A 22,794-nucleotide genomic window follows, 5' to 3' on the forward strand; every position below is an offset into this window, starting at 1 on the left:
CAACTTAACACTATATCACAGTTGGAGAATGATTTACTGGAGACCAATAACAAACTGTGAGAAATGCTGGAGAGTTTAAAAGAGGAAATACATGATGCAAGAAGGCAAGAAAGCAAGTAGAGCAAGCACAGCAGGAAGCTGAAAAACTGGCAGAAGACAATGCATAGAGTGGTTGGAAGAGAAGCATAAGTTGCTGACCATAACCAGACTTTGAGCAGAGGAACCAGGCTGCAACAGCTTAGAAGAGGAGGCACAATAACCTACCACCCAAGTAATACCATGAATAATGTTTTGAGAAAAGAAAACAAGCTATAAAAGATTCTTAAGTGTTCAATTTATTTATAGAAGTCAATTGTTAATTGAGACATAATATAAAAAATGTTAATGATTGGAACAGTTACATGATTCTTTTGTTTAAAGAAAGAAGCAGGTTATACAGCTCAATTATTTCAATATGATTTAGGGACTCTGTTCATGTGTATGTGTACATAAGTATCCAAAATATCACATCAATTACTATTGCACTACAGTTTGTGTATTGAATAAACAACGTATCATTCTGCAGCACATGGTGTGATCTGAGAAATACATTTGATGAAGCTCTAGCATTTGTGTCTGAAAGTGTGATTATTTAAAACAAAACAAAACACCGTCTTTGCTTCCCAATGCAGACCTCCAGCTAAGATGGCAGATTTGGCCTCGATGACATAATCAGAGCCTGATCTGCATATTTGAGGAGGACCCCACCAGCTATTTAAAATAACAGGCAGTCAGGTCAGGCAGGAAATGTATGTGGGAAATTGTAAAAATGTTGTAAATTCTCATAAAGATGCTCTGATTGATATATTGCTTGTATTGTTTATGGAAAAGTTCTGAATTGTATAATGACTGATTGTACTATTTATAGCTACAAGGGAGCTAAAGGGAAAAAAAACACGTTTTCTACAGGGAGCTGCTGCATGTCAGTTTCCAAAACCAAAAGTGGCCTCTGGTGTCACGTGGTTGGCAAAAGGTGTGGAAATGGTGCCAGCAAGTCTGGGGTTAGATGACCAGGCCACATGTAGTCAAGGGGTCAGGTAGACAGTTCACATGTAGGCAGCGGGCGATGCACAGAACTGAATGTAGGCAGCCCCTGCGAGAATTTAAAAGTAGGGACCTCAAGGAACAGAGGTACACAACATCGCAGGAAGCAGAGCCAGAGAAGAGAAGATATTGAAGAGAGCCAAGGACAATGGGCGGAATTTTCTGATAGGTGGCATGCATGGAAAAAATGGCGTAACCTGCTGCACGACGCCATGAAGGCAGGTCACGATCGTCCGCTCAGCCCGCTGACGGCGGGCCGCATTTTCCGCCGTCGGTCAGCGGGGAGCTAATTGGAATACATTAGCATATAATTAAAAGGCCAACCCTCCAAGATCTTGGAACCCCGCTGTATCATCTGTCCATGTCAGTGGGAAAGCACGCTGATGTGTTTCACAACATCAGGAGCCATATCATCTGTGCAGCATGCCAACTCACCACTGACAACGACGAGTGCCAAATCTACAAGATGGAGGTACAGTATCCTACCATATAAGTGATACTGTGAATAATATTTTGAAAAAAGAAAGCAAGCTATAACAGACTCTGAAAGTATTCAGTTTAATTATCAAAATCGATAATTTTGGCGGCCTTCACTTTGGGGGAACTGAGGTGGCTGAGCAGCAGCATTCTCCACGGCTCACCCATTGTTTACAGGCCTTAGGGGCGACTGATGCCTGGCCCTGTAGGCGACTGCAGGGTGGGGTGGGCGGGGGGTGGGGGTGTCCGGGAGCAAGCGCTGGCCAGACTCAGAGGCAACTGCTGAGGGGGGCAGGGAGGGTCAAATGCTGCCCTGGTGTTGCATCTCACACACAGGCAATTGAGGTGGGGGTCAAGGTAAGCGAGGGAAGTGGCCACGCATTAGGGACATCTTTATAAACTGACCATGCCTCTGCAGCTGAGACAGATCAGGCACAGCCACAGTGATATGATTGGGGCTGGGCTCCTAGTTTGCCTGTCCTGCAAGCAACGTGGAAGCACCAAAGGGCCACCAAGCGCTCCATGCCTTACCCAGCCCCCCACCAATGCTCCCCACCGCCCAGGCACAGACTTCGAATCCGCCACCACTTCATTAGACTGTGGAGCAGTTGGGCTGCACATGTTGTACAATCTCCTCGCCAACGCTGGCCATGTAGCAGTCACTGCTGGAGGTGCTCACAGCCCCTTGTAATCTCAGCATCCCGGTTTGCCGCATCCTGGTTTGCCCATGCCGCAGGCTGACAGGGCAGCCATACAGCGCACTCATCCCTGGCCATCCACGGAGTGACCAGCACTCTCCAGGAAGCGTTAAGTGGCGGTCACACAGGGCCAGGAAAGGTGCTAAGTGCAGCCATGATAACCACATCTCTCCCTCTTTCATGCTGCAGGAGGACCACGTCAGAGTCATGGATCCTGGTGACCTAGCTGTTTACCTGATGGCCTACAGAGGCCGTAGGAGACGGAGGAGAGAGTGACTGAGGCACCTGGCCGTGCAAAAGCGGGAGCAGCAACCTCATGAAGAAGGGGCAGCAGGGGCTCCCGCACAAACTGCCCAGGAGCAAGTGAGCCATGGCTGGTCGGCGCTTTGCAACACCCAGGGTCTACAGACGCCTGCCATTCCTGCAGATGACTGAGAACCAGTGTCACCGATGACTGCACATGTCTAGGGACCTGGTGGCTCACATCTGCCACTTAACTGCAGGACTTGATGCCAAGGGGATATAGAGGGCATCCCCTGCCAGTTGCTGTGAAAGTGACTGCGGTGCTCAATTTCTATGCCAGTGGCTCCTTTCAGGGCTCCACAGGTGACCTCTGTGGGATTTCACAATCCACCACCCACAAATGCATCCATGAGGTCACAGATGCCATCTTCTCTATGACACAAAACTTAGTGCATTTCGCCCGGGACAGTCAGGATGCAAGGGCCATTGGATCTGCTCTGATCTTGGGATTTCCACAGGTGCAGGGTGTGATTGACAGCACTCATGTGGCACTCAGGTCTCCATCGCTACACTCAGTGGATTTCATCAACCGCAAGGGCTTCCACTCACTGAATGTGCAGCCGGTATGCGACCACCAGAAACACATCCTGCAGATATGTGCACGGTTTCCAGGGAGTGTGCACGATGCCTACATCCTGAGTCGCTCACAGATCTCTGCAGTCTTCCAGGGTCCACAGAGGATGCAGGGATGGCTCCTTGGGGACAAGGGCTACCCGCATAGGCCGTGGCTGATGATACCCGTGCGGCGGCCTCAGACTGCAGCAGAGCGAAACTATAATGAGGCTCATGCAGCAGCTCACAGCTTGGTGGGGCAAACCACTGGGATGCTGAAGATGAGGTTCTGGTGCCTGGACCAGTCTGGTGGAGCCCTGCAATACAGTCCGCAGAGGGCCATCTCAGAGACGCAGCCATGAAACTTTAGGCGCAACTGATGCTGTGTCTGCCTTCAGCACCTCAGACCTTCAGGAGCTGGTGCACAGCATCACTGGTCGCAGGTGCCAGTGTGATGGGGGCCAGCCCCACCCTAAAGATGCTGAAAGCACACAGAGAGTATGAGAGAACTCTGTAGTGCCTGCTCACTGCATTCTGGCAGCAATGACCAGCACTGCTGAGGTGGAGGCATCAGTAATGTTTCTTGGGAGTATGAGGCTGGACCATCACTGTGGTCTGAAGGCTGCACAGAGCACAGGGAAGAGCCCCTGGACTGAGACACCTGTCTTTATTTTGTGCAGGAAGGTTTCACATCTGAGTGACAAGAACACTGCTCATCATAACAAGGAGCCTCAGGCAGGGAGACTTTCTTAAGAGTTTATTGACAATAGTGAACAGTGTGTACAAGTGATCAATACCCGTGGCCAGGCTGTGCAACTACTTTTACCTAACTTTCCTAACCCTGCCGCGACATCTTGATGCTCCCCGGACATCCACAGCAGAGGTGCAGGCAGCCTGCTGACTGTAATGCCCCGTCTGTGGTGACTTTGGTGGGCATCCTCTGGAGGGCCAAGACTTGGTGGGCCCCGGCCTGCTTTCAGTGTCCTGCTGTGTGGGGGTGGCACCCTCCTCGGCCTGTGACGCTGGAGCTGCTGAGGTCATAGGGACAGGGAGTCGAATGGACCGGTCACTCCCAGAATCACCTGGGTGGATGGCCCTGGAGTGTGCACCTGCTGATCCTCCTCCCTGTGGGTCCCCGAGGGCTCCTGGCTGACTCCGTGAGCAGAAGGGGCAGCTGGAGTGAGATTTAGCTGCCTTCATCCCTCTCGCATACACAATGTTGGAGGCCAGCTATGGCATCAGCGATGGAGTTAAGCCTGTGCTGCAGTGCAGGGGTGATGTCCTCGACCAAGGTCTCCACGGCGGCCACCATCCTGCCAGTGTTGACCTTGGTGCATTGCAATGCCAGTGCTATCACCTCAGCCTGAAGAAAAACGGACTCCTCCATCGTGCCTTGCAATCTGAGGAGTGCAGCGGACATCCCTTCCTGATGTTCCCCAGCTTGCCTTTTTAGCTCCAGTAACTGTGACATGAGCAAGTCCAGAGGCTCATCATCTGACTCAGACTCAGCAAAGTTCTGGCCTCCAACAGCCCTCCAAGTGCCAGACACCTGGGAAGTCCCTGCGTCCATCTGCTGTGGATCAGAAAGTGCGATGTGCTCATCTGATTGTGATCCCGAGGCTACTGTAAAGCTAGGTCCCACTGAGGTGTGTGTCTCTGCGCTGGTGGAGGGTGTAGTGAGCGCTGTGACGGGACTTCAGGGAGGGTGCCTTCAGATTCCTCTTCAGAGGTTTCTTCGGAGTTTGATTGGAGGCCCTGGGTCACGGACCCTGTCGGCTGCTTGACAGATGTGGAAGCAAGGGGAGATAATTAGTGCAAGGCAGTGGCCTGTGAAAGAGGACACATCACTCACAGCATGGTTGTTTAATGGATCTTGCACTGCTGGATCCTCACTCGGTAGAGCGGCGCCGACCTCACTGTCAGCACAGGACCGGTCCTGGTCATCGCCGTCCAGCTGATGACTCTGTTTTCAAATTCTGTCAGAACTTTGAACTCTGGCATCCCTCCAACTGTCTGCGACCTTTCCCTCCTGTTGTGAGCCAGTTTGTTCTGCATGGATAGAGGTGGGGAGAGTGCATCAGGATACCTGCCAGGCCAGATGATAAGTATGCCTGGCTTGTGTGTGGTCCCATGGACAGGATGAGGACAATGAAGGTGTGTGTGAAAGAGTGAATGGTGATGTCCCTTGCACTGGTAGTGAGTGAGAGCCCTGTGGATGTGTGATGGGTTTGTGAGTGTGTGAGTTGGGAATGATGAAAAGAGTGACTTACCCTGGTGGAATGGAGATCATCATTCATCCTTATGCAGCACTGGGTGGCTGTCCTCCTCTGTGGGGTGTTTGCACTGACCACCGCTGCCACCGCCTCCCAAGCCGAGTTGGTGACATTGCTGCCCATCCTGCAGGCGGAGCGGGGGTAGAGCACATCCCGACAGACCTCCACGGCATCCAGCAGTTACTCGAGGGACCCGTTGTTGAAGCGGGGTGATGCAGTCTTTTTTCCTTTGCTGGCCATGTCTCCCGGGCAGCGGTGGTGAGCTGGTGGCGATGAGCGCTTTGCTGGCAGCTGCCTTTTAAAGATGGCAGCCGGTGTGATGCAACAGCGGGGTGAGGGCGAGCGGGTGAATGAGAACCCGCGCACCATGGAAACTGCCTGTTTCCCGGGAATGAATAAATAATGAGGCGGGCTTGGGAAGATACGGCGTGAAAACCCGTCATTTTCGTTGGTGGGTGAGACTCTACTTTACCCGCCCGTTACCGCACTTAGTGCAACTCAGGGAAAATTCTGCCCAATATTGTCCAGGCAGCTTCAAGGAGCAAGGATCAAAAGCAACTTGTCTACTATTGCCTAGTGTTAAAAAATTTTGTTCAAGTACTTACTTCATATATTCTGTTAATTTACAGACAACGATTTTGGTGCAATAGCTTTTTTGTCTTGTTCCAAGAACTCAGTTAAAGTCAGGGGACCTTACAGGTAAGTCTCACACTCCATTTTAACTCTCTCGCCCTGCCCCAGTTACAATCAGGAGTTAAAATTGGGGCTTATCTCGTCCAGGAGACAGGAATAAAAATATATTCTATATACCTACGTCAGCCTGGCTACTTTATAAAATTATTTCTTTGCTCTGTTTTTCAAATGGACATTTGCTGGGCTGATAAAATGGCTACAGTTGATCATATGCTCATAGTTCTGGAAGATTCTAAGCTATTCCAAAGGACAAAGGCTACCTCATCATCCTCCTGGAATGTGACTTGTACTGTAAATACATTCCAACCAAGCCAACACAAAGGATTCGTAGATGATAGCTGGGATTTTCCGTGCCCACTGGCGTCAGGTGTGTTCCGTGGTGTGAGCGGACGATATGGCGAGAAGTCCAAAAATTGGTTTTACGGTGTCGTGCAACCAGTTTGCGATTGTCCGCTCCACCTGCCGATGGTGGGCTGCGTTCCCCGCCACTGGGCATCGGGTACCTCATTGTAACATTTCAGCACATCATTATAAAGCCAGCTTTCCGAACTTATCTGCACCCCCCCGCCCCACCCCCAACTGGATCGTCCGTCTACGTTGGCGAGAAAACACGCCGACATATTTCACAATAGCAGATATAAGACGTGCACTTGGTGGGCTGTACTTCACTTGGGACTTTAAGGTTTGTTTGCCTACCTTGCTTCGGTCAGTACTTGCAGTCATCAGCATCAGGCTTCAAAGACAGCACCACAACACTTTTAGGAGGGCTCACGCGTAGGTCTCTACCTACCAGATCAGCCACATGTGGGTGGCTTTTCAACAGCTGCAGGGCTAGGGCTTGCTTGGGGAAAGGGGAGAAGTAGCCTCAGGCAAGGGAAGAGGCTGCAAGACGAAAGCTGTACTGGGGAAGGAGGGTATCCCAGGGTGTGTGTGTGGGGGCACATGTTGATCTGTGCAAGTGGCCTCAAGATGGTGAGGGCTGAGGCAGTCTCCAGAGGAGATGAGGCCAGATGGACATGTGAGGGTGTGTGTGAGAATGGGTGGTGATGTCCCTTGAGCTGGCAGTGAGTGAGATGCCAGTGAATGTGTGGTGGGCTTGAGTGTGTGAATTTTGAGTGATGAGATGGTTGCCATACCCTGGCTGTATGGATGAGATCATTCATCCTCTATCTGCATTGGATGGTCAACCTCTTCTGTGCAACATTGGCACTGATCACCACTGCCATCGCCTACCAAGCAGGAGTGGTAATATAGCTGCACCTCTAATGTAGCCAGAGCAGGGGTAGGGGACATCTTAGCACGCCTCCAGGACATCGCAGTGGGCATCCACGGTGTCCAAAAGGCATTTGATGGCTGCAGTCTTCTTGCTTTTCGGGGCCATGTCTTCTTTGCTGCCATCCTGGGCCGGAAGCATTGAGCGCAGCTGTACTTTAAGCATGATAAAGTGGCAAGGTGACAGTGTGGCAGGTGAATCGGATTCCACTCGCCATCGAAACAGCATGCATCGCGGGAATGCATAGTTAATACGGAGGGTTTTGGACATTACAGGGTGAAAAGCCACCATTGCAGCCAGCGGGTAAAACATCACGTTATTCGCTTGCTACCGCACTTAGTGCAGATCTGGGATGCTTCCACCTGATAAGTCAGGTCCATCCAGCTATGGACTCAAAGGTGGAGCAATTTGTGACTCCTAATCTCCAATGTTGTGCTAATGGCCTCACTGCTACCTGCTTCAAAACACAATGGGTTTCAACTAGGGGCCTCATTAGCTGAATAGCTCAACCTGAAACCACCCTGTCCCATGACTGAAACTTGATCCATTTGAATTCCTTTCATTATACAGCTTTTTAATTTTATCTTCAGTTGCAGTTTAACCTCCAAAGAGGACCAGACTCCAGGCTAGCAGCCTGCCTTTGACCTCCAGATCTCTTCAAGTCTGATTTCCAGAAAGAATTTCACCTACACAATGAGCCAATACCCAGAGTACAAGAATACTTTGCTGTGTCTTCAACAGACTCAACTTGTGACCGAGTTCCTAGGACCAAGACCAGGAATTCTGCCAGATAAAGTCACTTGAAAGAACCTGCATTGCACAATGACTTACTTGACTCTGGACTCACGTGAAACCATAACTCTTATTTTTATCGTTGTCTCTGTCCTGAACCCCTTTCTTCCCCTTATCCCTCTTCTTTGTATGAATGCAAAAAGGGTCGACGTTGTGAAACCCCTTCCCACGTTTTGTGTGTGTGTGTAAAATAAACTACCCCTCTTATTTTACCTTATCTCGAGTTTGCTATGGGATTATTAATAGATGAATGGTTAACTCCAAAACTGAAGGGTTGGGGATAACACAACACCACTTATAAAGGGAGGGCAATCAGAAATCAAAAACACCTTTCTGTTTACGGATGGGTAGTGAGAGGAGAAATCAGGGCTGTTTAAATTAATCCCCCTCTGGTCCATAACAGGCCACTAATTTTGTTATGAATGAAATGGAAGCCCTAGTCAGGTTAATGAGGTTCTGAACAAATATATATATGCAGGGATAGATGGTATTTATTCTAGAGTGCTGAAATAGTCATTTATGAAGCTCTGAGGCCCAGGGTTTCATCCCTGGGCTGGGATTGCTGAGCCGAGGGGTTTCCCAGCTTGGTGAACCTAACCTTTAAAAATGCCTGCCCGAAAGTTGGATTTTCGGTCGGATGGGGCATGTGGAGATGGTGGCAGCCTGAGAAAGAAGCTGGGACGGGAGACCCCAAAACGAATGTGCAGGCTGCCAGATGCTGAGGCGGGCCAAGTGCAAGGCCTGCCTCTATGCTCCAGCATTGTGTTTAAATAAATAGAAAATAATAATAAAAAAACCCTCCAGCCCTCACCACCGCCCCCCCCCCCACTTTCCCTCACATTCCCTATCCCCCATCCATCCAACCTATATCAACACATGCCCCCACCCACCCATGGACCCCATACCACCTATCCAAATTAGTTCCCCTCTACCCTCCCCCATGGCCCCCCCAGCCCCAATGCCAACTTAGTACATCTCTGTCCACCCCATTTCTCTATAACCTATGCCAACTTAGTGCCCCTCTACCCACCCTCATTTCCCCATACCCTGTGCCAACTCATCACCACCCTTTACCCTTACCACCTCCATGCCAACTCACCTAGTATTATTGGACAGTTCTTTGACAGGTTTGACACTTCCTGAAGAGCTTTGACAGTTTTGGCAGCTCTTTAACAGTTCCTTGACAGCAGGACAGCTCTTTGACAGCTCTACAGATCTAATGAGCTTGTGCGTAAAAAAGTGCATAATCATGTTCACTTCATTAATCCCAAAGGGTGCCTTACCTCTTCCAAAGGTGTCCCGGGACCCTATCAAAAGGTGTACCCTGGCTATCCAAATGCATCCACCAAGTTCAGACCTCCTCTTACCTGTTCTAATCTGCAAACTCTGGATTCCACGCTCGTGTTCTTCCAAAATCCCACTTCAGTGGAGGCAACTGGCAGTTTAAATGACCAGCTGCCTCCATGAATCACGCATGTGCGAACCCCAGCCCAACTCCAGTCCTGCCCCTGCAAAGGTGGGAAATCCTGGGTTCGGGGGCGGGACTTAGAATTTTCATCCATTTCCTGGATTTTCGCCAAGATGGGGAACTTCTCCATCATGTCGAAAGTCCAGACATAATTATAAAAGAGCCATTGGATACTAGAGTACCAAAGCATTGGAAACAGGCTAATGTGGTGCCAACATTCAAAAAAGAAGCAAAGCAGACACAGACAACTAAAGATCCATTAGCTTTATTTCCATCCATGTAAAATAATAGAACTGTTTACTCGGAGTAAACTTGAGGATCATCTGTACAATAACTAGTAAACTGCAGTCCATCTTCCTGAATAACCTTCTCTCTGAGGGTATAACAACCTAAATAAGCTTTGGTAAGCCCTACGACATGGATTATCTTAACTTCCAAAAAGATTTTTGATCAAGTTCCACATGAAAGGCTATTAATTAAAGCCAAAACTGTGGGAATTCTGAGTAGAACCTAGGAACGTTGGAGATATTGGTTGAAAGGTAGGATATAATGAGTACTCATTAGATGAGCTTTGTTAAAGTGTGGGGGAGGGGACATAGAGTACTGGATGTGATGACTCAGGGCTTAGACTTCAACTCTTTATAATTTACATATATAACCTGCATTTTGAAACTCAATACTAGGTGCCAAATTACAGAATGAGTTGTACAAGATGTGCAAGTGGTCAGAACAATGACATGATATTTAATACAGATACATGGAAAGAAAAGAAGACAGATACATGAATAGCATTGAAACAGCAAAGGATGGGAATGAAAGTGATCAAGGAGTCTTAGGTGGTGTTACAGGTCACTCAGGGAGTCCAAGTTGCTTTTATATGCATATTGTAATCTGGAGCTATGGATAGCGATGGTGCAGGCTCAAATGTCCTTTCTCTCTCCTGCTCTTACTGCCAGTCATTGGCATATGTTGGAAAGATTTGGAGGTTGATAATCAACTTGTTGCATTTGACTGCATTATGAGCACACTTTCCTTGCACACAAGTCCTGGGATGAGACTGGAACCTGGAGCTTCTGACACAGAGGCAGGACATTACCCACTCCACCACAAGAACTCCTCAGTCTTAGTAGACTCAATGCTAAATGTGTCTAAACAATGCAGAGAGCAATTAACAAAGTCAATAGGATATTGAACTATGTGGGAATTTGCAAGAGGTCCTTTCTACATCTGAATGCATGCTCAGAAGTGCATGATTAAGAGATGGTGTTAACTGGAGCGCTCAGCTCCAAAATGCCAGTGCTGATGCCAAATTAGCATTACACGCTGATTGTTTACACGATCTGCCTAATTGCACATGGTGCAATTGCATGGTGCTTGGTGCTAATCTCACCTGAAGTACGTATGTGAACTGCAGATGCCATTTTGTACCCCCTTAGACAATTCGTAGCAACCAAAAAAAAAATGGAAGTTACACATCTGAACTTTGGCTCTTCCACCTTTACACAAAATGACACATTAATGGGTTAACTGAAATAATGGCAAGAAAAAGTTTCACACAAACATGTTAACAATAGGGTGGTAATATTGGTGGTGAAAATTTGCCATACAAGTATAAAGTCAGAAAGTCTCAATAAAGTGACCGTATTAATGAGTAGGAGATTGAAACTTCACTTTTTAAACTAATCTTCTGCAATTAATTCATTTTTAAAGCAATCCCAAATCATAGTTAATATATTTTTGTGATAATTTAACATGTAATTAATAATTGGTAATAATTATATTCTGTAACCGAGCATTTGCCACAGATGTTATTGCTTCCTTCTGGTTTTTAGTTTATCTACTACAAACACTAAAGCAATTTCAAGGCAACATAAAATCCCCAAAAGCTTTTCAAAGAAAAATATTTCGAAGTGTGAAAATGAAAAGAACTCTGCCCCAGCATTTTAATATGTCTTTCTTTCTGTTTTCAATGACACCACTAGAAGAATAATCTAATTTATTTCCTGTACTGTAAATGGTTCTGCTTTCAGATGACATATGACATTAAACACATAATGTAATAGCACCGTGCCAAATGGGGAAGGCATGATATTGTAACACCGTGCCAAATGGGGAAGGCATGATACTGTAACATCGTGCCAAATGGGGAAGGCATGATATTGTATCACAGTGCCAAATGGGGAAGGCATGATATTGTAGCACAGTGCCAAATGGGGAAGGCATGATAGTGTAGCACAGTGCCAAATGGGGAAGGCATGGTATTGTAGCACAGTGCCAAATGGGGAAGGCATGATATTGTAACATCGTGCCAAATGGGGAAGGCATGATATTGTAGCACAGTGCCAAATAGGGAAGGCATGATATTGTAGCACAGTGCCAAATGGGGAAGGCATGATAGTGTAGCACAGTGCCAAATGGGGAAGGCATGATATTGTAGCACAGTGCCAAATGGGGAAGGTATGATATTGTAGCACAGTGCCAAATGGAGAAGGCATGATATTGTAGCACAGTGCCAAATGGGGAAGGCATGATATTGTAGCACAGTGCCAAATGGGGAAGGCATGATATTGTAACACAGTGCCAGATGGGGAAGGCATGATATTGTAACACAGTGCCAAATGGGGAAGGCATGATATTGTAACACAGTGCTAAATGGAGAAGGCATGATATTGTAGCACTGTGCCAAATGGGGAAGGCATGATATTGTAGCACAGTGCCAAATGGGGAAGGCATGATATTGTAGCTCAGTGCCAAATGGGGAAGGCATGATACTGTAGCACTGTGCCAAATCGGGAAGGGACAGTTCAAGGGTGTTTTGCTTTTGCCAACAAAAGATCCACTGTGAATGCCATTTATAAATTTGATAATCTAATGATGCAGCAAATGTACTGGGGCATGGCATTAAGTAGGTGAGCAAATAAAGATTTTGAAAGTAAATTGTAAAATTATAAAGGCTGCTGTTGCCTAAAGGCTCTAAAAGGAATTGCATCACAAGGATTTACAAGCTTACCTACAGCTAATACCTCACTGGGTGAACTTACTGCCAGCTTCTGAAGAACAAGTACAGAGAATGGGATCTACACTATGAGCTGAAATTAGTATAGTTAGTTAGTTGAATTATATCACCATATTATTATTTTCCATTTGTTGCCACTTTTGGGTACAAATTGCTAAAGTACAAATCTATTTTTTCAATCATTCCTTATATTTTATATCTCCAATGACTGGCAGCAAGCCGTATGTCTGACTCCTAATTATTACAAATTCATTGAGTATGGATTAATTCAGTAAAATGGAACAAGAACTTAAGTAGACATTTTGTTTTCAATTTAGATGTGAATATTTTTACAATACAAAATGATTATATGTGGAGGTTGACACTTTCCAATGCACTATTTTTAGTATTTTGGTTAATGAGTTTATTTCTAATTCCTGCAGCACTCATCTAAATTGCTTCCTGAATTCAGAAACATTTTATGAATCCAAGCTTCTGGGGTGGAGGCTTGCCCACTGGGAGAGCATATCAGGAAATTGCAGGCACATTTTCCATCCCTTAAGATAATGAATGAACAATTGTAGGAACCAACAGCTGGGAGTCACATTGGGAACATGCATTCAGAAAAGCACTCATAAAGAATTCGCGAGATTGAGTAAAAATGTAATAAAATTATTCAATACTATGTCATCTTTGGCATGCCTTTAAAACAACCCCTATAAAACAGGCTAACGATGTCTAGTAGTGGAAACATGACATTTTGAATGACATTCCAATGAAATATGAAGTGAATGATGCATTGTAAGAGATGGCATCCTTTAAAGAGATGTCAAACCAATGGCTCATGAGAACATTAAAGATTCCATCTACTATTCTATGGAGAGCAGTGAGTTTTGCAAGTACCTTGATGATCATTTCACTCTACTAACAATTGAAAACAGATCAGCTGGTTATTGATGCACTGTTTGTGGGATCTTCATATTTATCTACATAACAATAGTTTCCGCATTTTAAAGTAATTCATTATATGTCAACTACATTGAGACATTTCTGAGATATAAAAACATGAAACGCTGATTACGTTTTGACTGGTTTTCCAAATTAGACATCCTGGATCCTTTCTATATGTCCAATTCAACATTTGGACATACAAATGAATGAACAGTCCCAGAGATTGAATATTCCCTTCCTAAGTGTGCCTACACCAGATGGAATGCAGCTGTTGAAGAAGGCAGCTCACCACTACCTTCTCAAGAGCAATTAGGGATGAGCAACAAATGCTGGCCTTGCCAGTGACACTCACATCCCATGAAAGAATTAAAAAAGAGATTGATTTTAGATTTTATTTCAGTGGGATTTAGTGTGCTTGCTTAACTCAACCATTATGTTTTAAAGGCTTTTTACAAAAATGTATTCTGCAGCAAACTAATTAGGTCAAGTCACCATTTTGTACTAGTACATTATCATGAACGAAGTCATGTTGATGTTGCTAACCTTTTACAACAAGCTAACTTCGTACAGTATTGTGAAGTCGTCAAGGTCTAGCAACAGTTGATTGCATCAGAAGAAAGTACCTCAATTACCCAGTAATTGAAGGGTAAGTAATTAATAATCAAATAAGTTAACAAGATTTGGATTATATTTATTTCTGTATTTCATATTAATATTCCTATGTTAATATTAAAAGCTTGAAACTTAAAAATGCTGTAACAACAGCTATGAGAAAGGAACTACGCTATCCAGTAGTGGCCCCTATCAGAACTCCCTGACCTTGACTGGCTTAGTGCTGACCTAATGAAGAGGGCTTTTGTGCAGTATTGAGATAAACGATACATCTTGAAATAATTAATTGTCTTATGTTTAAGGCAATGTGTGAAAATGGCTAGGTCCAATGAAATTGACCCTTACAACATTATTGGCTATTAGCAACAACTGTGGGCTAAGGTGGGGTGATGCTGGGAACCATTTTGTTTGTGTGCACCTAGGAGAGGCAAATCGGTCTTATCCTCAGGGGCAGGGGAGTTCCTGTCAGCGCAGGATCAGTAGTGAAGCATTGGGCTCAGCAACAGAGGCAGAAGTACTCTCAGCATGGATCCTCAGTAGTGCAGTTTCCTTCTGAGACAGAGGCAGAATTTCTGTTGGTGAGAAGAGTTGAGGTTGTTTCCCACTTCTTCTGGACTCACCATCCTTTCAATATTATCTTAATTGCAATAATTTGTAGTAATAATTTGCTAATAAGCAAATATTAGCTTATTTGCTAAGAATTTGCCTGATGGTTACATCTCTGTCGAATTAAATCAGTTTAAAGGTTTAATTTGCAATACAGTAATTTGGCTGCAAGCAACTAAATTAAATCAAGTCTAAATTTATCAAAACACCCCTTTTTTAAATCTACATGGTCTTGTGGCATCTGTCCCTTTTACACAGTGATGAACATGCTGTACAGATGGTTGAAGATGTTATTCAATAGTTTCATGCGTCTGTGGAAGGTTTGCACAGGACAGTAAATGGAAAACCTCAGAAATATTTCTGGGTGTTACTGCTCTGATTGTACTTTCTCTGGTGCCATATGTCATGATAATGAAAGAAAAACACCGAATTGCGTCTGGAAATATTGGACTTTAAAAAATAAGACCCGAGATTTTAAAATGCACACAAGCCACTGGCTGGAATGCTACAGGGTGACTCCCTAAGAGGTAATGGAACCTCACCCTGTTGCCAGACAAAGTATTGCTAAAGACATCCAGAAACGAATTGCTTCCGCCAGTAAAGATAATGGGACATAATGGGAGGTGAACATCATCTCATCAAGAAATCCTGTAAGCAATGTCCAGGCAGATTTCTGAATTTGTTGCCCACTTGGAATATACAAAGAAGGGGTTAAAAGTGAGCTGAAAAGCTGGCCCGGTGTCTGTCTGTTGGTGGGTGTTCTGAGAGAGAGCAAGTGCTGGAAGTTTGACTCAGAAGTAACAGCCACACACAGTACCCCTGCAATTTACCATTTTGCACATATCCTGATCTTTCTCCCTCGCTACTGAATTCAACTCTGCTGAACCTCGAAACCAACTATTCATCTACCAGAGTCAACTCTACTGGAACCTTGAAACTGACTATTCATCTACTGGAGTCAATTCTACTGGAATCTCGAATCGCAATGGCTGCAATGCTCAATCACCTACTCCTCATGAGTCAAGAACTGTTCCATATACCCTTTTTATAGATATACATATATATTCACTTACTTCAAGCTGAATCCTTACTTTTAACCTGTATGACCGTATATGCATGTGCTTTATTCTTTCTTGCCTTTGGTAGTTAATAAACTTACTCTTACCTTTAACTTAAGAAAGTCTGATCAGATTGGCTCCTTCAAAACCAGAACAATTGAGTCTGGGGAAAAGGTATCTGCGAAAGGGATCCTTTTTAGATTAAACATTGTTGTGACCAACAGTGGGGGCTGGGGGGGGCTGAATAAAGACAGGGAGCCAGTTCATCCCTCCTCACTCAGGGCATAACAATTTGGGGCTGCCCCAGCCAGACAGTGATAAATTGAGGGGTCTAGCCTGGATCAACAACTTTGGGATACCTCACCTGGGAGTGGGTCGTAACACATAGGTGAAAATAATTTGTTATGACAGATATCCTTTCACTTCTCAGGAGAAACTACTGTCACTTTAATTATGTCATAGCATTGTTGCCAAAGTCTGGGTTGCCGTTAAAAAGACATTCTCGTATTTATGTAGTGCTTTTCGTGACCCCAGGATGTTCTGAAGTACTTTACAGCCAATGAAGCACTTTTGAAGAGCAATCAGCATTATAATGTAGCAAGCACTGCAGCCAATTTAAACACTTGCAAGGCTCCATAAACAGCAATAAATGATGACTAGATAATCTGTTCCCAGGTTTTGTTCCAAAATAAAGACTGGCCGGAGCATTGCTTGCTCTTCTTTGAAAAGTGCCATCCAACCTTTAAAGGTCCATATTAGTTGGTTTAACATCTCATTTGCAAGACAGCACTTCCACCACTGCAGCACTCCCTCAGTACATAACTGCAGCATCAATCTGTAAATCTGTGCTACGATTTACCAATAGTTTGGGTTGATGTTAATGCCAATAATAGAGATATGCAATCATGCTTCAATACATCTCTTTATCAATCCTCCTGATGTTTGATCTGTGCACTGAAAGGGCTTCACTGTGGTCATTCACTATGATATTCTTGTTGCCCATACTCTCCGTACTCACTTGGAGTCAATATAGAAACCTATGTTGACTATCTTAGCTTAAACTCATTTCTTCTCATTCTGAGGCATTGGTCCAGATTTTCACCATGATGAATAGCAAAAGTGGCTGAAAATTGTCAGTGCTGTCCCTGAGCACAACAATTCCCATTTTGGCGAGGCTGAGAATGGGGGCGGGAGCATTTTATGGAGGTAGCTGGCCATTTAAATTATCAGGTGCTTCCACTGAAGTGGAAGTTTGGCAGGTCAGGAGTGTGAAACCTGAAGAGTGATCTGGTAAGAGCAGGTCTGAATTCTGTGGATTTGTTTGGATAGCCAAGTATCCCTTTGGGGAGGTAAGGTACCCTTTGGATCTGGACCCAGGATATATTTTGGGGAGGTAAGGTGCCCTATGGATCTGGACCCAGGATATATTTTGGGGAGGTAAGGTGCCCTTTGATGGACATCATGTACCCTTTGGGAGAGCTCAGGTGCCCTTTGGAGCAGGTTAGGTGTCCTTTGGAATTGTTTAAAGTAGACATAGGAATGTGTAAAAAATTGCAAAAATTCATTATGGTCAAGCTCATTGGAACTGTTAACAGACCTGTCAAAACTAACTGTCAATACCGTCAAAAGTAGCTGTTAAAGAGAACTGTCAAGCTATCAAGGCATTTAAAAGCCCTGCCCTTTAAATCTTTGAAAATAAATGTCTGCAGTGTCAAAAAATAGATTGCTAGCTATTTCACTCTATCTGTTGACATAAGCCTGAGGGCTTCTGTTGCTAAGTACTACAGCATGCCTAATTTCACAACCGTCCATTATCACAGTAACTGTCTATTTCACAGTTTGAATTACAACTATAAGTGGTTATAGACTCTCCGATGTGGGGCTGTGAATTCCAATGCTTGTTGTTATAAGGGATTGTGCACCTAAATGAAATGTTTGTCATTGTAAGACTTTATTTAATTGAAAGAATGGAAATGTAGTAAATAGGTTTTTATGAATTAAAGTGTTTTTTTCAATATAATGAAGTCCGGAAAAAACACATAGACCTGAAGTTTCAGCTTGGTGGCGTCGTGCGATCGGCGGGCCTGGCATCAGCTGGGAAACAGACCGTCAACCACAATTGGCCCCTTACCACAATTTCACGTTGGCTGGCCAATTAACAGCCAGCCAGCGTGAAGCACGTGCTGAAAAGCTCAGTGCCGCCGGGGTGAGGCGGGAGGAGGGCGGGCGATGATGTCAACGTGAGCATGGGCGAGCGCTGAGAGAAAGCTCCCTGAAGGCAGACAGCTGCCTCAGGGAGCTGCAGACCCGAAAGCCATGAAATAAAGTTTTAAAAATCAGAAAAAATGTCCCAAGCATCACAATCAGGCACCTGAACATACAACTGATAAAAATGCTGTCCACAGATTTTTATTTTATTTAATAACGGAAACCTCATCACGCGCTTGGATGAGATTTGATGAAAAATGTAAAGGCCGCCTGGCTGATTCGCCCGCCCGCCAGCCGTAAGGCCACGCAAAATCAGAGCCAATTGCGCCGTTAATGGGCTTAATTGCCTTCTTAATTGAGCAAAATATTATGCAAGAACGGTATGACACGGGATGCTCGCTCGACATCAACTCGCGTGATTTCATGCCCGATTGGGTCGGGCGGCGCCCACCAATGAACGTAAAATTCAGCCCATAGAACGTTATTTTACAGAACTTTATCTCATTACTGCCTGGGTCCTGAGGTCAGCTCATGGTGGATACTGGGTGTGTTGGAATGGTTGGTGTAAGAGCAAAGAGTGGTGGGTTCTAATCATTCCATCACTATATCTCCCGTTCTCACTGCTCAGCACCATTCCCATAATCATTATGTGCAAGGCTATGGGGAGAAGGCTGGGGAGTGTTACTAGGTGAATTGCTCCTTCAGAGAGCCAGCATGCACATGATGGCCTCCTTCTGTGCTGTAATCATTCTATGACTCTATGTGATTGAAAGCTATTTCAAGAAAACTGCATTTCAATGTTGAACTTCAATTTTACGCCAAAATCCCTTTGCTCAGTCAGCTGCCTTTTCACTCTGCTGATCCCTTGCAAATTGAATGCCATCTACTTTTACAACCTATATCAATTTATTCAACCAATAATCAACGGAAACAACTAATTCAAACACAGGTACCAATTTTAAAACAGTCAAATCAGTGAAAGATTGCATCCTTTCCACACTACTTTGCCACTTAATAAATAGCCGGCCTGTCAAGCAAATCAGCCTCATTTATATTTCCAAAAAAGAAGCCAAGTTAGCAACTAACTTGTCAAAAATATAATTTAATACTCACCCACTCACTCACTCCTGTTGAGGTCAAACCTTCTCCATTCATTCAGCTTCCTACCCACTCTGCTGGCTTCTCGCAAATCAACTGAGTTGATAATACTTGGCAGCAGCTGCTGATCTGCATCACAGGGAAAGTAGCTATGTTATGATTACCAGACAATGCTATCCAAAATCACCATTTATACTATGGGTCTGCAAAGCCTCTTCACTGCAATTAGAATAATGCTACAATTGATTTCAAACTAGATTAGACTATGTGGGTCAGCCTGGCTCAGTAGCAGCACTCTCACCACTGAGTCAAAAAGTTGGGGGATCAAGTTCCATTCCAGAGACTTGAGTCTATAATCCAAGCTGACACATCAGTGCAGTACTGAATATGCACTGTATTAATGGAAGTGCTATCTTTCAGATGAAATGTTTAACTGAAGCCCTGCCTGCCATTTCAGATGGACATAACAAATACCTATGGCATAATTTGAAGAAGAGCAGGGGAGTTATCCCTGGAATCTTGGCCAATACATGTCCCTCAATCAATGCCACTAAAAAAAAAATCTACTCATTATTATGTTGCAGTTTGTGGATTCTTCCTGTGTGAAAACTTGCTTCTGGGTTTCCCTCATTGCAACAGTTCTCACAATTCAAAAGCGTTTAAAGCACTTTGGGGCATCATGAGGTTACAAAATACACACCAGAAATCCATTTTTTTCATATTCTAGTGTAACAAATTAGAATTTTACAACAAACTATTGTTGTTTCTTTAATAAATACAACAGGGTGAAAGCAGTCAGAGTGTGAGAGGAAATCAAAATGGAATTTCTCTTCAGATGCAACATAAGTCTGTAATCAAGAATGAAAATACTGCATAAATTGGACATCTTTTAGATTTCGATTCCAATCAATTTCAAGTTGGACCACATGTCCTTTGCAAGTGTTCCAACTAATTTCAGGTTAATTTCATACATCTCAAATTAACCGGCAGCTGGTAACCTTCCTGAACTGAAGCTGACATCAAAGCATAACTAGAAATATACAAGGGAATTTTAACCACCAAAACAAGAAGGTTTGGTCAGGTGGCATGTAAAAATATGAAAACAGTCTGAATTCAAACCCCAACCTGCCTCCAACGCGCCCATTTCCAGTTTTAACAGAAGGGGTGGGAGCGAGGAACCAACCTGCTCACATTGGTCATTTAAATATTATAATGAGATTGCATAACTCAGAATTAACTTCCAATTTAAACTTAACCCTGACTGGCTGGGTTTCTCAGGTCTGGAGAAACCTGGCAGCTAAAGTGAGCTGAGGACTTCTGTACCCAGAGCTACACATATTTCACATACCTGCAGGACCCAGTTTACCTGCTTCACCTAACTCACTGATCAGACACTCCATGATCCTTCCAATATCCCCCCGATCCGTCCAATCTCCCCAACTCCGACCCTTCCAAACTCCCTGAGGCTTTTCCAATCTCCCCCACTGGAGCTCTTCTGATCCTGCCCTGACCCATGCCCTTCTCAAGGGCAATTGGGGATGGACAATAAATGCTGGCCTAGCCAGCGACACCCATATCCCATGAACACATTAAAAAAATGCCACAGGGTCCTCCAGTCCCGTCCACCACCAATTCTTCTGATCTTCACCAGGAGGCACCTAACCCCTTCCTTCCCCCTCTCAACCCGCCCCTAGCTGTGGCCTGGTGCCAAAGGCCTATCTGCCCACCAGCCAGCCAGACTCTCAATCTGGCTGACTGCTGCTGGGAAATGGAGACTAAAGATGTTAATCAGGTTTGGCCATTAAATTCGGCAGGGCCTGAGGGGAGCCTGTTCCTCCAGGATCCCTGGTCACAAAATAGCTCCCCTAGTGCCCTCAGTTCTCTCCCTGCCTTCAGGCTTATAGCAGGTCCAAAGCGATTATTGAAATGACTGGAATAAAATATTTCCATTGGAACCAGAGCAATGCACTTACTGGTATTGATTTTTGTTGAGTGGAAGGCCTTATGAAACAAAAACCATAACTTGAATACTTTTCAAAATCAAAAATTTACTGATGGCCAATTATACTGACTACGCATTATACCATACCACATACTTAAATTTGCTAACTTCGGTTGTTTCAGGGAAGCCTATATGGAGTGCTTCCCAATAATTAAAAATGAATCCTATGTCAGTCTCACAGGCATGTAAATATAAATGTATTATCTTGTCATCCATACAGAATCTTTCTTGTCTCTCATCCATAAACTTGCTTCCTCTTGCCAGCGTTCTTGTCTCTCTCAATGTGTCAAGAAAATCTACTCATTTTGGGAAGAGATTAGAGGAACCATTTAAACACTAGTGATATTTGAGACAAATTATTGCAATACCTGCTTAGTGAGCTGCTTTGGAACCTGACTAATTTTTAAACATTTTCTCCCATTCATTGTTACTCCTGTTAAAATAAAAAGAAAATATTTCCAAGACAGGGCTAATGTCTAACTTGGAATGTGATATTACAAAAAGAAGTCCTAGAATCAGAATGGTTACAGTAAAGAAGGAGACCATTTTGCCCAAAGTGTCCATGCTGGCCCTCTGCAGGAGCAACTCACGTAGTGCCACCTACCCCCCCACCCCACCCCCATGTTTTCCCCATAGCTCTGCGCATTTTTCATTTTCAGATAATGATCCAATTCCCTTTGAATCCCTCAACTGACTCTGCCTCCACCACACTCTCAGACAGTGCATTCCAGATCCTAACCACTAGCTGCATTAAAAAGTTTTTCCTCATGCCTCCATTGCTTCTTTTGCCAATTACCGTAAATCTGTGCCCTCTTGTTCTCAACCCTTTCACCAACGGGAACAGCTTCTCCCTATTTACTCTGTCCAGAACCCCCATGATTTTGAATACCTCTATCAAATCTCCTCTCACCCTTCTCTTTCTCAAGGAGAAAGTTTCAGCTTCTCTGATTTATCGATGTAACTGAAGTTCCTCATCCCTGGAACCATTTTTGTGAAAATTTTCTGCACCCTCTCTAATGCCTTTACATCCTTCCTAAAGTGTGGTGCCCAGAACTGGACATAATGCTCCAGTTGAGACTAGACTAGTTTTTGTTTACAGGTTTAACATAACTTCCTTGTTTTTATACTCTAAAATCCTATTTAGAAAGCTCTGAATGCTGTATACTTTATTAACTGCTCTCTCAACCTGTCCTGCCACTTTCAATGATTTGTGCACAAAGCACCCAAGTCCCTCTGCTCATGCAACCCCTTTAGAATAGTACACTTTATTTTGTATTGTCTCTCTGTATTCTTCCCATCAAAATTAATCACTACAGGCTTCTCTACTTTATATTTCGTCTGCCACTTGTCCACCCATTCCGCTAAGCTATGTCCTTTTGAATTTCCACACCATCTTCTTCACCGTTCACAATGCTTCCAAGTTTTGTGTCGGCTGAAATTTTTGAAATTGTGCCCTGTACACCAAGGTCTGCGCCATTAATATATATTAGGAAGAGCAGGAATCTTAACACTCGCCCCTGGGGAACTCCACTACAAAACTTCCTCCAGTCCAAAAGACATTCATTAGCCACTACTCTGTTTCCTGTCATTCAGCCAGTTTCATAAACTTTTGCCACTGTTCCTTTTATTCCATGAGTTCTAATTTTGCTCAC

At 44.5% G+C, this 22,794-nt stretch overlaps 1 protein-coding gene across 2 annotated transcripts in view; it reads right to left on the reverse strand.

Moving 5' to 3' along the window:
- The window catches only part of dlgap1a (discs, large (Drosophila) homolog-associated protein 1a), an 889,543-nt gene that overhangs the window by 589,735 nt on the left and 277,014 nt on the right, over positions 1 to 22,794 (reverse strand). The window contains exon 3 of one of the 2 annotated variants that reach the window (XM_078540646.1): positions 19,156 to 19,269. The exons of the other annotated variant lie outside the window; for it this stretch is intronic. The gene's annotated coding sequence lies outside the window, so the exon portion shown is untranslated. The remainder of the gene's footprint in view (positions 1 to 19,155; positions 19,270 to 22,794) is intronic. 2 annotated transcript variants of the gene reach the window in all.

Source organism: Cetorhinus maximus, chromosome 4 (assembly GCF_964194155.1).
Source record: "Cetorhinus maximus chromosome 4, sCetMax3.hap1.1, whole genome shotgun sequence".
Taxonomy (NCBI): domain Eukaryota; kingdom Metazoa; phylum Chordata; class Chondrichthyes; order Lamniformes; family Cetorhinidae; genus Cetorhinus; species Cetorhinus maximus.